The 13669-nt window shown below is 47.2% G+C and overlaps 1 protein-coding gene across 1 annotated transcript in view; it reads left to right on the forward strand.

The window, feature by feature from the left end:
* The first annotated feature begins 344 nt into the window (after nucleotides 1–344).
* Nucleotides 345–13669, forward strand: part of LOC145361577 (ankyrin repeat and fibronectin type-III domain-containing protein 1-like) — a 109527-nt gene continuing 96202 nt past the window's right edge. The window contains exon 1 of the mRNA XM_080217416.1: nucleotides 345–422. The gene's annotated coding sequence lies outside the window, so the exon portion shown is untranslated. The remainder of the gene's footprint in view (nucleotides 423–13669) is intronic.

Here is a 13669-nt window from a genome sequence, read left to right on the forward strand (position 1 = left end):
AAATTGACACTGAACCGACGAACTTGCTTTTACATTTCCACCTCTCAGCGTGTTGCCAAAAGAATAATGTGGCTTGATAAACATCATCAGACGGGTTACAATTAAGTTGATCTTATATGGTTAATCAGTTTGTGGAAGCAAAGGTGACTGTTTATTTTAAGATTCATACTTCCTCTCAAACATAACATGCCTGCTCACTGATGTAGTCAGTGTTTTAGTGTGTAGCCTCCTACGTAATTCTACACTTTTTTTGCGATAAGCTTGCAGGCTTCCTGCCTGATTCCCCCCCTTTGCTTCAGTGAAAGGAGGAAACTGCACAGCACTGGTGACGCTGTTGTCTCCACTCAGAGCTGTGTGGCTCACCTGTTCGGACCCACATTTCAAACTGGTCTGCTGGGAGTAACTCTGAATGGCAGGAATCGGTAGGTCTTCCGTTCTCCGGACGGAGTCTTCTGCTTTTTTCTTTCCCTGATTTGCTCTTCAAGTTAACGTTTGTTTTGGTACGGTGGCTCTCTAATGCTCAGTAAACATCCAGTACTAAATTCCGAATGCAAAGTGTTGGTTCTCAGTTCTGTCGACTCAGTAAGCTGCTCAGGGTGTTTGAATGTGCTCACGAGAGAGTGGTTTTTGTATTTGAAAAGCAAAAATGTGCTGCTGTCGCCATAATGTCAGAGTAGATGATCAGAGACATGTTTATACATTGCCTATACAGACTGAATATATAGATGCACATGAAATCTTTGGTACATTCTGTTAACCAAGTTACATGCGATATAGATACTGATTCCTCAGAGTAAGGGGCTAATGTCTAACATGTAGACAAGCTCCAGAAGTCAGTGCACCGTAATAGGAGATATAGGGTGACTTTTACTCTTTTCTCAGGGAGATGGTCAGGAGGGAGAGCAAATTTTCTTATTAAAATAATTCCACGTGAGACTCGGTGGCTCATAATGACAGTACTTTGCAAATTATGTAATCAGCTACAGCACAGAAGGGGGCTATTCAGCCCTTGTATCCCTGCCAGTTCTTGCAGAGAACTATCCAATTAATCCCTCTCTCTTGGTCTTTTCCAATAGAAATTTCCCTTTCAAATATTTATCCAATTCCCTTTTGAAAACTACAATTGGATCTGCTTCTATCGTCCTTTCAGAAAGTGTATTTTTGATCTTAATGACTAACAAGGGAAAATACATTCTATTCATCTCCCAGCTATCGATATTGTTTTAGTTACCTTAAATCCGTGTTCTCTGCTTACCTACACTCCTTCCAGTGGAGACAGTTTCTCCTCTCTAAAAACCCCTTCAGAATTTAGAACGCTGCTCTCTTCTCTTCACTTTCTCAGCCTCACGGAGAACAACCCTGCCAGTATTTGGGTACAAACTAAAAGGACAATTGAACCTCTCTGGCTTTGTCTGGGCGAAGTATTAAAAATATGCAGCAGGAGTGCAGTGGAATCTGCCTTATTCTTCACCCATTCTGGATGTGAGTCAGACTAACCCTGTTAACAGATCCTCACCCACCCGACTTCCTTCTTACCCAGCAAAGCCATCTATTTGGGGATGCGGTATGGGTTTGGGAAGGTGCTCCTGTAATATGACCTGCTCCAGTTTGCTCTTCAGCCCTCATCAGGCACTGGACTAGAAGTGAAACAGCTTGTAAACCCCCATGGAGCGAGGTCAGTTCTATAATTTAAGGGCAGGACGTCCCCGGATTGTACTGCCATCTTTCCGGCGTTAATAAGGGATGTAAAAGGATAATTGGGATGGGAGTTGCGTAGCCAGATCTCTGTGGCAGCCGCAATCTTTCATGTCACTGAGGCCAAGTGTAAGAGACGCCCTGGAGAGAGAATGGAGAGTCCCTCAGCGGAGATATTTCATCATTACATTGTGGTTAACATCCCCCAAAGCAGCACCAGTTGTTCCGCTATCCAGGGCTTGAGCCATCCCGAAGCCACTCCACGCCTTCATCCCCACAATCATGGACAGCAAACTTCCAAGCCAAGGCAAGATTCCTGTTAAATAAATTCAACAAGGATAATCCCAGTGGCATCATCGATCAACAGCAATGAGAGGAAGTCTGGCTGTCCACCAGTGAGGAAGGTTTCAGCCTGTCTTTGCAACTGTCATTGTGGAGACTTGGTCGGCTGAGACTCACTTTCCATCTGTCCCTCCCCCCAAGGCTGTGTGGGTGAGGAGTCGCCTGAGCAGCAGGAGATTAAGTACATCCTAGGTGGGGACGATCCCAAAGAATGCCCAGAGTGTGCATTGTTGATGCGCCTGCCAAATACAGGTCTGAAAGGGTTAAATTATGAGAACAGGTCACTTAGACTCAGCGGGCAGGAGTATCCGATCATGCACGCCCCAAGTCCGGAAAATCCCGCCTGAGGTCAATGGACCTTTGTATGATCCGTGTCCCGCCATCTACGATTCCCATGGGGGCGGGGCGGGATCATGCCTGAATTCTCCTGAAGGGGCAATATGAGTTTAAGATGATTAAAGGAGTTGGAGGGGTAGATGGAGAGAAATGACTTTATCTCGGAGGGGGTGGTGTGGAATGAGCGAAAATGGAGACCAGAACAAGGGGGCATAACCTTACAATCAGAGATAAGCGTGATGGTCAGGATAAACTTCTTTACACTTAGGACAGCAGTAACCTGGAACTCTCTCGCTCAGAACAACTGAAAAGGACAGGAGTGAGATAGATAGATTCTTATTGGGGAAGAGTATCAAGGAATGTGGAACCAAAGTGAGTGTGAATTACAAATTAGCCAAAGACAGAGCAGATTTGAGGGCCTTCTCCAGTCCTATGTACTGGGCCGAAGGTGTTCCCTTATGAGAAAAGTTAAATATATTGGGTTTATACTCATTTGAAAGAATGAGAGATAATCTTATTGGAACATGTAAGATTCGGAGGGGTTTATGTACCAATGGTTTGATCTCAGGAAAGAGAATCTTGACAGGGTTGATGCTGAAAGTTTGTTTCCCTTGTGAGAAAGCAGAGGACCAGAGGGCAAAATCTCAGAGTAAGGGACCCATTTAAGACAGAGATGAGGAGGAATTTTGTCCCTCAGAGGGTGGTGAATCTGTGGAATTCTTTACCGCTGGGTAGAAGCTGGGTCATTGAGGATGTTAAAGGCTGAGATAGACAGATTTTTAACCAGTCAGGGAATTGAGGGTTCTGGGTATAAGGCAGGAAAGTAGGGTTATCGCATCAGATCAGCCGTGATCCCATTGAATGGCAGAGCAGCCTCGATGGTCCAAATGGCCTACTGCCGCTCCCATGTCTTTTGGTCTCAGAAATTGCCTTGACTTTAAACCATTGTAGAATCACAGAATCCCTTCAGTGCAGAAGGAGGCCATTCGACCCATCGAGTCTGCCCACCCAGGCCCTACTCCCATTACCCCCATTTACCCTGCTAATCCCCTGACATTAGGGTCAATTTACAGGAACATAGAACACCACAGTGCAGTACAGGTCCTTCGGCCCTCGATGTTGCGCCGACCTGTGAAACCAATCTAAAGCCCATCTAACCTACACTATTCCAGTATCATCCATATGTTTATCCAATGACCATTTAAATGCCCTTAATGTTGGCCAATCCACTACTGTTGCAGGCAGGGCATTCCACGCCTTTTTAGCATGGCCAATCAGCCTAACCCACATATCTTTAGACTTTGGTGTAAGTAATTATTGGTGTTGAGTTTCCCCCAGACAGAATGGTTGATGATCTGAGCACCAGAGACCTGACCATGATCTTGTTGAAGACAGTTCTCTCCGGGTGTTTGTCATTCTTGGAACAGGGGTGGCGTCAGCATTTGTCTGCCTATGTTGTGGTTGGCGAACACTCCTCATTCAGAATGGGTGAGGAAAGTGGGTGAATGATCCATTTCCCAGCACCATTTTGATTAGACATTGGTGGCACAGTGGTTAGCACTGCTGCCTCACAGTGTCAGGGACCCGGGTTTGATTCCTGGCTTGGGTCACTGTCTGTGCGGAGTCTGCACGTTCTCCCCATGTCTGCATGGGTTTCCTCCGGGTGCTCCGGTTTCCTCCCACAGCCCAAACGATGTGCTGGTTAGGTGGATCGGCCATGCTAAATTGCCCTTTAGTGTCCCGGGAAGTGAAGGTTAGAGGGATTAGCAGGATAAACATGTGGGTTACAGGGATAAGGCCTAGGTGGAATTATTGTCGATGCACACTTAATGGGTCTCATCTGCACTGTAGGGTTTTTATGAGAATCCACAATATGAGTGACATGGTGGCACAGTGGTTAGCACTGCTGCCTCACAGCGCCAGGGACTCGGGTTTGATTCCCGGCTTGGGTCACTGTCTGTGCGGAGTCTGCACATTCTCCTTGTGTCTGCGTGGGTCTCCTCCGGGTGCTCCGGTTTCCTCCCACAGTCCAAAGATGTGCAGGTTAGGCCATGCTAAATTGACCCTTAGTGTCCCAAGATGTGTAGGTGAGGTGGATTGGCCACGGTATATTGCCCCTTATTGTCAGAGGGATAAGTGCAAGGGGGTTACAGAGATAGGGTGGGATTGTTGTCAGTGCAGGCTCGATAGGCCAAATGGCCTCCTTCTGCACTGCAGGAATTTTATGAATATGCAGGAATTAGCATCCTATTGTGAAGCAACAATTTTTTGGAGCAGGTAATGAGTCAGTCAGTAAAAACAACAGCGTGCACGCTTTCGTGCAAGATTGCAGACCAAAAAAAGACATAAAGAAATGTAAATGATCTCGGTTTGGAGACATGGGGAGAGGTTAAACCTTCTGTAATACAATCTCAACACAGAGAGCGGCATCCAATCAAATTATTTCTAAAGCTTAAAGAGCGATAAATGAATATTTATTCCACTGCAGAACGGTCTGAGGGTGTTATTATTCTGTTAATTTTATTTATATTTGGAGTCTCTCCCTCTTCCTCCTCCACTTGCTACGACCATGTGTGAAAGAATGCCAATCCCACCCACACTCTGTCTGCCTTTTGTTCCCCACTTCCTGTCCACCCTCACTAAAATCACCATGTGGATGCAGTGTCGATTTCTACGGGTGGAAAACGCCTCTCAATGTAAACATGTTATGATGTGAAACATGCTGCCTAAAAGGCTGGTGCTTGGAGATTTAATAATAACCTTCACATCGGGACAGGTTAAATACTTGGAGTGGGGAGAGAAAAGATGTTGCCGGGAAAAGAACAGCAGAGTGGGACGAATTAAAGGTTGCAAAATCCTTCTCTCAAACATCAGTAAGACTGGGCACGGGCCAGAGTCGGGAGAGCTGTTCTAGATAGCGTCTCAAATGCTTCCATCGCTGCCACCCCTGGATATGCCCCTGTCCCACTGTCATGACCGAAAGAAGTCTCACAACACCAGCTTAAAGTCCAACAGGTTTATTTGTAGCAGAATCTGGCATGACCAACCAGGGCTCACAGAGTTGTCCAGTGCAGAACAGGCCCTTTGGTCCATCGAGTCTGCACTGACAATAGCTATTACTAAAGGCACGCTAATCCTGTTTTCCTGCACTTGTCATGGAGTCACGGTCATTGAGTCATGGTGGCCAGTATATGGCGTACAATTCGTGTGGCTGGGGGAGGGTAGTAGAACATAGAACATAGAACTAACGGGAGGACTTTGAATAGTGTGGATGAACAGAGGGATCTAGGTGTATGTGTACATAGATCCCTGAAAGTTGGGAATCAAGTAGATAGGGTTGTTAAGAAGGCATACGGTGTCTTGGCGTTTATTGGTAGGGGGATTGAATTTAGGAGTCGCAGCGTCATGTTGCAACTGTACACAACTCTGGTGCGGCCGCATTTGGAGTACTGTGTGCAGTTCTGGTCCCCACATTACAGGAAGGATGTGGAGGCTTTGGAGAGGGTGCAGAGGAGGTTTACCAGGATGTTGCCTGGTATGGAGGGGAGGTCCTATGAGGAGAGAAACTATACCCCAAAACAGATCCCTGAGGCACACCACTCGTAACCGAACTCCATGACGAATATTTACCATCAACCACCACCCTCTGTCTCCTATCTGCTAGCCAATTCCTGATCCAATTTCCTAGATTACCCTCAATCCCATACATCTGCATTTTCTGTAGTAGGTCTGAGAGTTCTCAACGTTGACAGTTTTGAACACGGATTACAGAGTCAACGGCAGGATTCTGAGGAATGTGGAGGAACAGAGAGATCTTGGGGTTCTTATCCACAGATCTCTGAAGGTTACCACTCAAGAGCTGTGAAGAAGGTTTATGGTGTGTTAGCGTTAATTAACAGGAGGTTTGAGTTTAAGAGTTGTGGGGTTATACTGCAACTGTACAGGACCTTGGTGAGACCACATTTGGAATATTGTGTCCAGTTCTGGTCACCTCACTATAAGAAGGATGTGAAAGCATTGGAGAGAGCGCAGAGGAGATTTACCAGGATGCTGCCTGGTTTGGAGGGTAGGTCTTATGAGGAAAGGTTGAGGGAGCTGGGGCTTTTCTCTTTAGAGCACAGGAGGATTAGAGGTGACTTAATAGATGTTTATAAGATGATGAGGGGGATAGAAAGAGTGGACATGGAGGGACTATTTCCTCGGGCGGACGTAGCTGTTACTAGGGGGCATAACTATAACGTTCATGGTGGGAGATACAGGAGGGAAGTCCGAGGTCGGTTCTTTACTCAGAGAGTGGTTGGGGAATAGACTGCCTGCTGTGATATTGGAGTCGGACACTTTAGGAACTTTCAAGCGGTTATTGGATAGGCACGTGGAGCACACCGGAATGATAGGGAGTGGAATAGCTTGATCTTGGTTTCAGACAAAGCTCAGCACAACATTGAGGGCTGAAGGGCCTGTACTGTGCTGTGCTGTTCTGTGTTCTATGTTCTATGACTTGCAAAGCGTCGTCAAACATGGGCAAGCAATCCTCCTGCTGATTAACACATACCACCGCCTGTCAGCTGAAGAATCAGTATTCCTCCATGTGAAACCAGGACTAGAGGGCACAGCCTGAAAATAAGGGGGGGGGGGGGTGCAGTTTAGAACAGAGTTGAGGAGGAACTTCTTCTCTCAGAGGGTAGTGAATCTCTGGCATTCTCTGCCCGTTGAAGTGGTGGAGGCTACTTGGTTGAATATGTTTAAGTCACGGGTAGATAGGTTTCTGATCGATAAGGGAAGTAAGGGTTATGGGGGGAAAGTGGAACTGATCCAATTCAGATCAGCCATGATCTTACTGAATAGTGGGGCAGGCTCGAGGGGCTAGATGGCCTACTCCTGCTCCTATTTCTTATATTCTTATGTTCATGTGAGTGACCATTCGGAAGAGGCATTGAGAATAACAAGGATGTATTCTTTATTGTGTATTTTACTACCCATCGCTGAGTGACCCAGTAACTGCATTAGTGACCAAGCTTGCTGAGTTCTGAATATCATAGCTGCCAGATCAGGCTTACAGCATTGGCAAGTTTTCCAATAAAAGGGGACAACCCACTAGAGTTTGTTCTCACCAATCTACCTGTGGCAGTATGGGTAGGAGGGATCACCATACAGTACTTTGGGAGAAACTGACCCATCTTCAGGCTAAGGCATGATTTTTTGTGGCAGAGCCACCAATCCAGATGGGACAGTAAGAAGTCCCACAACACCAGGTTAAAATCCAACTGGTTTATTTGGAATCACGAGCTTTCAGAGCACTGTTCCTTCCTCAGGTGACTCTAAATCTATTAAAAATGGGATAGATTTAGAACAGCTTAAAACTAGGCATCGTTAAGATGTTGTGGACAAGAGTGGCATAATTCTATTCCACCAGAATGTGTTACCTCGTGGCCTCACTCTCCCATTACCATCAAATCAGGAGACCAAGTTTGGTTCAATGAGGAGTGCAGGAGAAAATGCCAAGAGCAGCACCACATATACCTAAAAATGAAATACCAAGCTGGTGGAAGCCTGACATGGAATGTCGAACAGCAAAAACAGCAATCAGGATTAAGTTATCCCACAACCATTGCTTTGTATCAAAGCTCTGCTCGGCACAGTGGTTAGCACTGCTGCCTCACTGCACCAAAGCCCCGGGTTTGATTGGCCATGCTAAATTGCCCCTTAATGTCCAGCAATGTGTAGATAAGGTGGATTGGCCATGGTAACTTGCCCCGTAGTGTTCCAAATTGTGTAGATTAAGGAGATTGGCCATGCTAAATTGTTCCTTAGTGTCCAGCAATGTGTAGGTTAAGTGGATCAGCCGTGGTAAACGTGTGGGGTTACGGGGATCGGACAGAGAGCTGGGTCTGTGTGAGATGTTCTTTCAGTCTCGATTACTGTCTGTGTGGAGACTGCACATTCTCCCCGTGTCTGCGTGGGTTTCCTCCGGGTGCTCTGGTTTCCTCCCACAGTCTAAAAGACATGCTGATTAGGGTAGATTGGCCGTGCTGAATTCTCCCTCAGTGTACCCAAACAGGAGTGTGGCAGCCAGGGGATTTTCACAGTAACTTCACCACAGTGTTAAGGTAAGCCTACTTGTGACACTAATGAACACTTGCTGACCTACACCACCCGTGGAATGTGGGAACAACTCATGGGAAGAGTGGCTTTGTGACCATGATGGTAGCACACTGGACTGTGAAAGACAAGGTTGGAGCATTTGTAACCCTCTCACCTATTGCTAGTTGCCCTGGAGCAGGTAGCATGAGCGACTGAGTGGCTTGCTAGACTATTTCACAGGTTAATTGAGAGACAGCCACACTGGCATGGGTCTGGAGCCAGATTACACCACACCATGTAAGGACAGCAGGTTTGCTGCTCCAAAGGCAGTGGTGAACCAGATACACTCTTACAGCAATCTGCTTATTCCAAGATCATCCTTTCTGAGGCTAGATTTTTATTTCAGATTTATTGAACCCAAATTTCACCGGCAGTAATTGTAGGGCAAAGTGAGTTAGTGCTGCTGCCTCACAGCGCCAGGGACCCGGGTTCGATTCCCGGGCTCAGGTCCCTGTCTGTGCAGAGTCTGCACATTCTCTCCGTGTCTGCGTGGGTTTCCTCCGGGTGCTCCGATTTCCTCCCTCACTCCAAAGATGTGTGGCTTAGGGTGTCTGGCCGTGCTAAATTGCCCCTAATGTCAGGGGGATTAGCCGGGAAAGTATGTGGGGTTACGGGGATAGGGCCTGGGTGAGGTTGTGGTTGGTGCAGATTCGGTGGGCTGAATGGCTTCCTTCTCCTTGTAGGGATTCCATGATTTGAACTCATGTCTCTGGAACTGAAATGGGATCTCTGCATTACTTGTCCAGTAAACTGAGCTACTGTTCCCAAGTAATCAAAGTCTGCCCTACCAGTGACTCTGATATCCCACGGAAGAGGAAAAGATTTTCAGAGGTCCAGCACAGACACAATGGGCCGAGTGGCCTCCATAGAATTCCTACAGTGCAGAAGGACGCAATTCAGCCCATCGAGTCGGCACCGATTCTCTGAAAGAACATCTCACACAGGCCCAGCCCCCTGCCCGATCCCCATAACCCCATACGTTTACCATGGCTGATCCACCTAATCTACACATTGCTGGACACTGAGGGGCAAGTTAGCATGGCCAATCCACCTAACCTACACATCTTTGGACACTAAGGGACAATTTAGCGTGGCCAATCCCCCTAACTTACACATCTTTGGCATTCTAGATGTGCTGGAAGACTGTGTGATAGCGAGTTTAACTCTTCCAGCCAACTAGCCATGAATTTTGCTGTGTGTTCTTTTGAAGAATCTTGCAAGGTGGGATGCATTATGAGCCAGGTCCGGCATTTTCGCTTGTCTAGGCAGTTATTTCTGCCTGAAGGGCTATCCCATCACGGATGAAGTACCGTGAGGTCATGGAATTCCCATCCCACCCACACCATGCTCTCGCACCACTTCAAAGGGTAGGAGTTTGTGGGCTAAATTCTGAGAAGTGATCAGAGTGCCTCAGCAATAATTGTAAGTCCGTCCTGTTTGTATCTCATGGTGTGGGTGTTACTCTGCTGCTTGTGTGTGAGAACGCTTTTACAAGTGTAAATGAGAACTTTTATTTACCCAAGTACATCATGCTGATACCACCACACACCAGAGCCACATCACGTTGCTAGTAAACTGAAGATCGTAGACTACTAAGTCATAGCAGGAGGTAAGCTAGTGAAAGAGACCCAAAGGGTCTCTTTCTGCACTGTAGGGTTCTATGTAATGTAATGAGGCCAGGAATTGAGTGGTCTGGCTGTTCTCAGTAAGATTACATGTTACATAGAATCCCTACAGTGCGGGAAGAGGCCATTGAGCCCATCGAGTCTGTACCGACCACAATCCCACCCAGACCCTATTCCCATAACCCCACACATTTACCCCGCTAGTCCCCCTGAAACTAGGGTCAATGTTAGCATAGCTAATGCACCTAACCCACAATTCTTTCAGACTGTGGGAGGAAACCCACGTAGAGAGGGGAGAACTGCAGACTCCACACAGACACTGAGTAACTCAAGCTGGGGATCGAACCCGGGTCCCTGGCGCTGTGAGGCAGCGGTGCTAACCACTGTGCCACCATGCTGCTCCAGAGCAAACAACCCAAGCCTATCCAACCTCTCTTTATAATTGAAACGCTCCATCCCAGGCAGCATCCTGGTGAATCTCCTCTGCACCCCTTCCAGTGCGATCACATCCTTAATCATTCACCTCCAGGCCAGGAATGAAGGTTTGATGGTGCCTGAGTGAGGATTTGATATTGCAGATCGAACACCCATTGTAAAAACTGTCTGAACTGAATGGATTTTGAGGGAGGTGAATATTAGGCCATTCTTGGCACAGGTAACTCCAGACTGGCACCCAAACAGCGAGCACAGGGACAGGAGATGACCATTCAGGTCTCTGAGCCTCATCCACCCACCATTCAAATGACCCATGCCTCAGGTCTTATCCAGCCTAGTCCTGCAACTGTTAATCTTTCATCTCAGTTTTCAGCTTTTTGGGTTGGACAGTTCCAAATTTCCACAACCCTGTGTGCTTTCCAACAACACTGGCCCTGGCTCTAATGTTAAGTAAGAAGTCTCACAACACCAGGTTAAAGTCCAACAGGTTTATTTGATAGCACGAGCTTTCGGAGCTCTACTCTGAAGCAGTGCCCCAAAAGTTCGTGCTACCAAATAAACCTGTTGTAGTTTATCCTGGTGTTATGAGACTTCTTACCCAGTTCAACGCCGGCATCTCCACATCTAATTTTAAGGTAATGCCCTGCTGTGTTGGCATCTGTCACCAGGAAAATAGTGCCATAGAATCATGGAGTCCTTCCAGTGCAGAAGGAGGCCATTCAGTCCATCGAGCCTGCTATGACAGCAATTCCACCCAGGCCCCGTTCCCCCGTAACCACCCCCCCCCCCCCCCCATATTTTAGCCTGCTAATCCTCCTGACAGTAAGGGGCAATTTAGCATGGCCAAGCACATCTTTGGACTGTGGGAGGAAACCCACATGGGAGAGTGTGTTCCTCAAGGTGGGGGAGTCCAGAACCAGAGGCCACAGTCTGAGGATTCCGGGTAGACCATTTAGGACAGAGGTAGGGAGTAATATTTTCACTCAGAGAATGGTGAGCCTGTGGAATGCATTATCACAGGAAGTAGTTTTTCTTTTTTTTAAAAGTAGAGCATTCAACTTCCATAGAATTATAGAATCCTGGAGTGCCCCAGGGATCTGTTCTAGGACCCTTGCTGTTTGTCATTTTCATAAATGACCTGGATGAGGAAGTGGAGGGATGGGTTAGCAAGTTTGCAGATGATACGAAGGTTGGTGGTGTTGTGGATAGCCTGGAGGGATGTCAGAAGTTGCAGCGGGACATAGATAGGATGCAAGACTGGGCGGAGAAGTGGCAGATGGACTTCAACGCAGATAAATGTGTCGTGGTCCATTTTGGCAGGACCAATGGGATGAAGGAATACAATATCAAGGGTAGGAGTCTTAGCTGTGTTGAAGAGCAGAGGGACCTTGGGGTCCGGGTCCATAGGACTCTTAAATCGGCCTCGCAGGTGGAGGATGTGGTCAAGAAGGCGTATGGTGTACTGGCCTTCATTAATCGAGGGATTGAGTTTAGGAGTCGGGAGGTAATGCTGCAACTTTATAAGACCCTTGTCAGGCCCCACTTGGAGTACTGTGCGCAGTTCTGGTCGCCTCACTATAGGAAAGACGTGGAAGCTATTGAAAGGGTGCAGAGGAGATTTACAAGGATGTTGCCTGGATTGGGAGGCATGCCTTATGAAGATAGGTTGAGGGAGCTGGGACTCTTCTCCCTGGAGAGACGAAGGTTGAGAGGCGACCTGATAGAGGTTTATAAGATGTTGAGAGGAATAGATAGGGTGGATTCTCGGAGGCTATTTCCCAGGGCTGAAATGGTCACTACGAGAGGACACAGATTTAAGGTGCAGGGAAGCAAATACAGAGGAGATGTCAGGGGTAAGTTTTTCACTCAGAGGGTGGTGAGTGAATGGAATCGGCTGCCGTCGGTGGTGGGGAGGCGAACTCGCTGGTGTCTTTTAAAAGACTTCTGGATGAGTATATAGGATCTAATGGGATTGGCGGTATAGATAGGTCTATGGCTTAGTAGGTATACAAGTGATCGGCGCAACTAGTGGGCCGAAGGGCCTGTTTGTGCTGTAGCGTTCTATGTAATCCGTCCAGTGCAGAAGAGACCATTTGGCCCATTGAATCTGCACAATTTTACCCAGGCTCTCTTCCCGTCCTACCCCTCACACCTTTCCCATGGCTAATCTATCAAACTTAAGGGGCAATTTTGCATGGCCAATCCACCTAACCCGCACATCTTTGGACTGTGGGACGAAACCGGAGCACCCGGTGGAAACCGACGCAGACATGGGGAGAAGGTGCAGACTCCACACAGACAATGACCCTAGCCAGGAATCGAACCCGGGTCCCTGGCGCTGTGAGACAGCAGTGCTAACCACTGAGCCACGTGGCTTCTCGTTTACCCCTATCAAATTATTTCACCATCTTAAACATCTCGATTCAATCACCCCTTTAATCACCCATACTCAAGAGATTACAAACTGCAAATCTACCCGAGTATATAAAGAATCAATGTCATTATAATCATTTTGCTTTCTGTAATCCTTGTGTAAGCACATTTGTTGATGTACTCACTCATTCTGCTGTAACGTTATCGTTCGGCCCTTGTCTAAACTCTGAATGGACTTTTGCCTGGTTAGTTCTTTGATTGGCTCCCTTTAATGTACAGATTGTAAAAGCTCGCTGCTGTTTATCCAGAGTTAGTGCAGAACCATACAGGGCTGAATAACATGTAGCATAAATAGGCTTGCCACATGCCCACGCCAACATATTGTTAGGCGCGGTGGCATCAGGTCATGTTCCTCATGTCGTTTTGCCAGAAGGTGATAATTTGGAAGGTGGGCAGGCCAAGACACCTTATTCAAATGGAATTTAATTACTTTGTTAAGCTTGTTGAAGTGGCAATCGACTGGAATAATACGTGCTGGGAGCAGTAACACATTTAGGTGAATCACACAAGGTAGGGATTTCGCACTTGAAGGATTTTTAAGGGTTGGAAGTCACTGGGTTCTTTGTTTAACTTCACTCAGGTTTCCATGAGTGGTTCCATCGGTTGGGAGATTGGGAAATTGCAGCTGCAATTCTCCGATCTCGTGTGCCCCACTATCACTG

Source organism: Carcharhinus amblyrhynchos, chromosome 35, assembly GCF_965287045.1.
Source record: "Carcharhinus amblyrhynchos chromosome 35, sCarAmb.v2.hapA, whole genome shotgun sequence".
NCBI classification, from domain to species: Eukaryota; Metazoa; Chordata; class Chondrichthyes; order Carcharhiniformes; family Carcharhinidae; genus Carcharhinus; species Carcharhinus amblyrhynchos.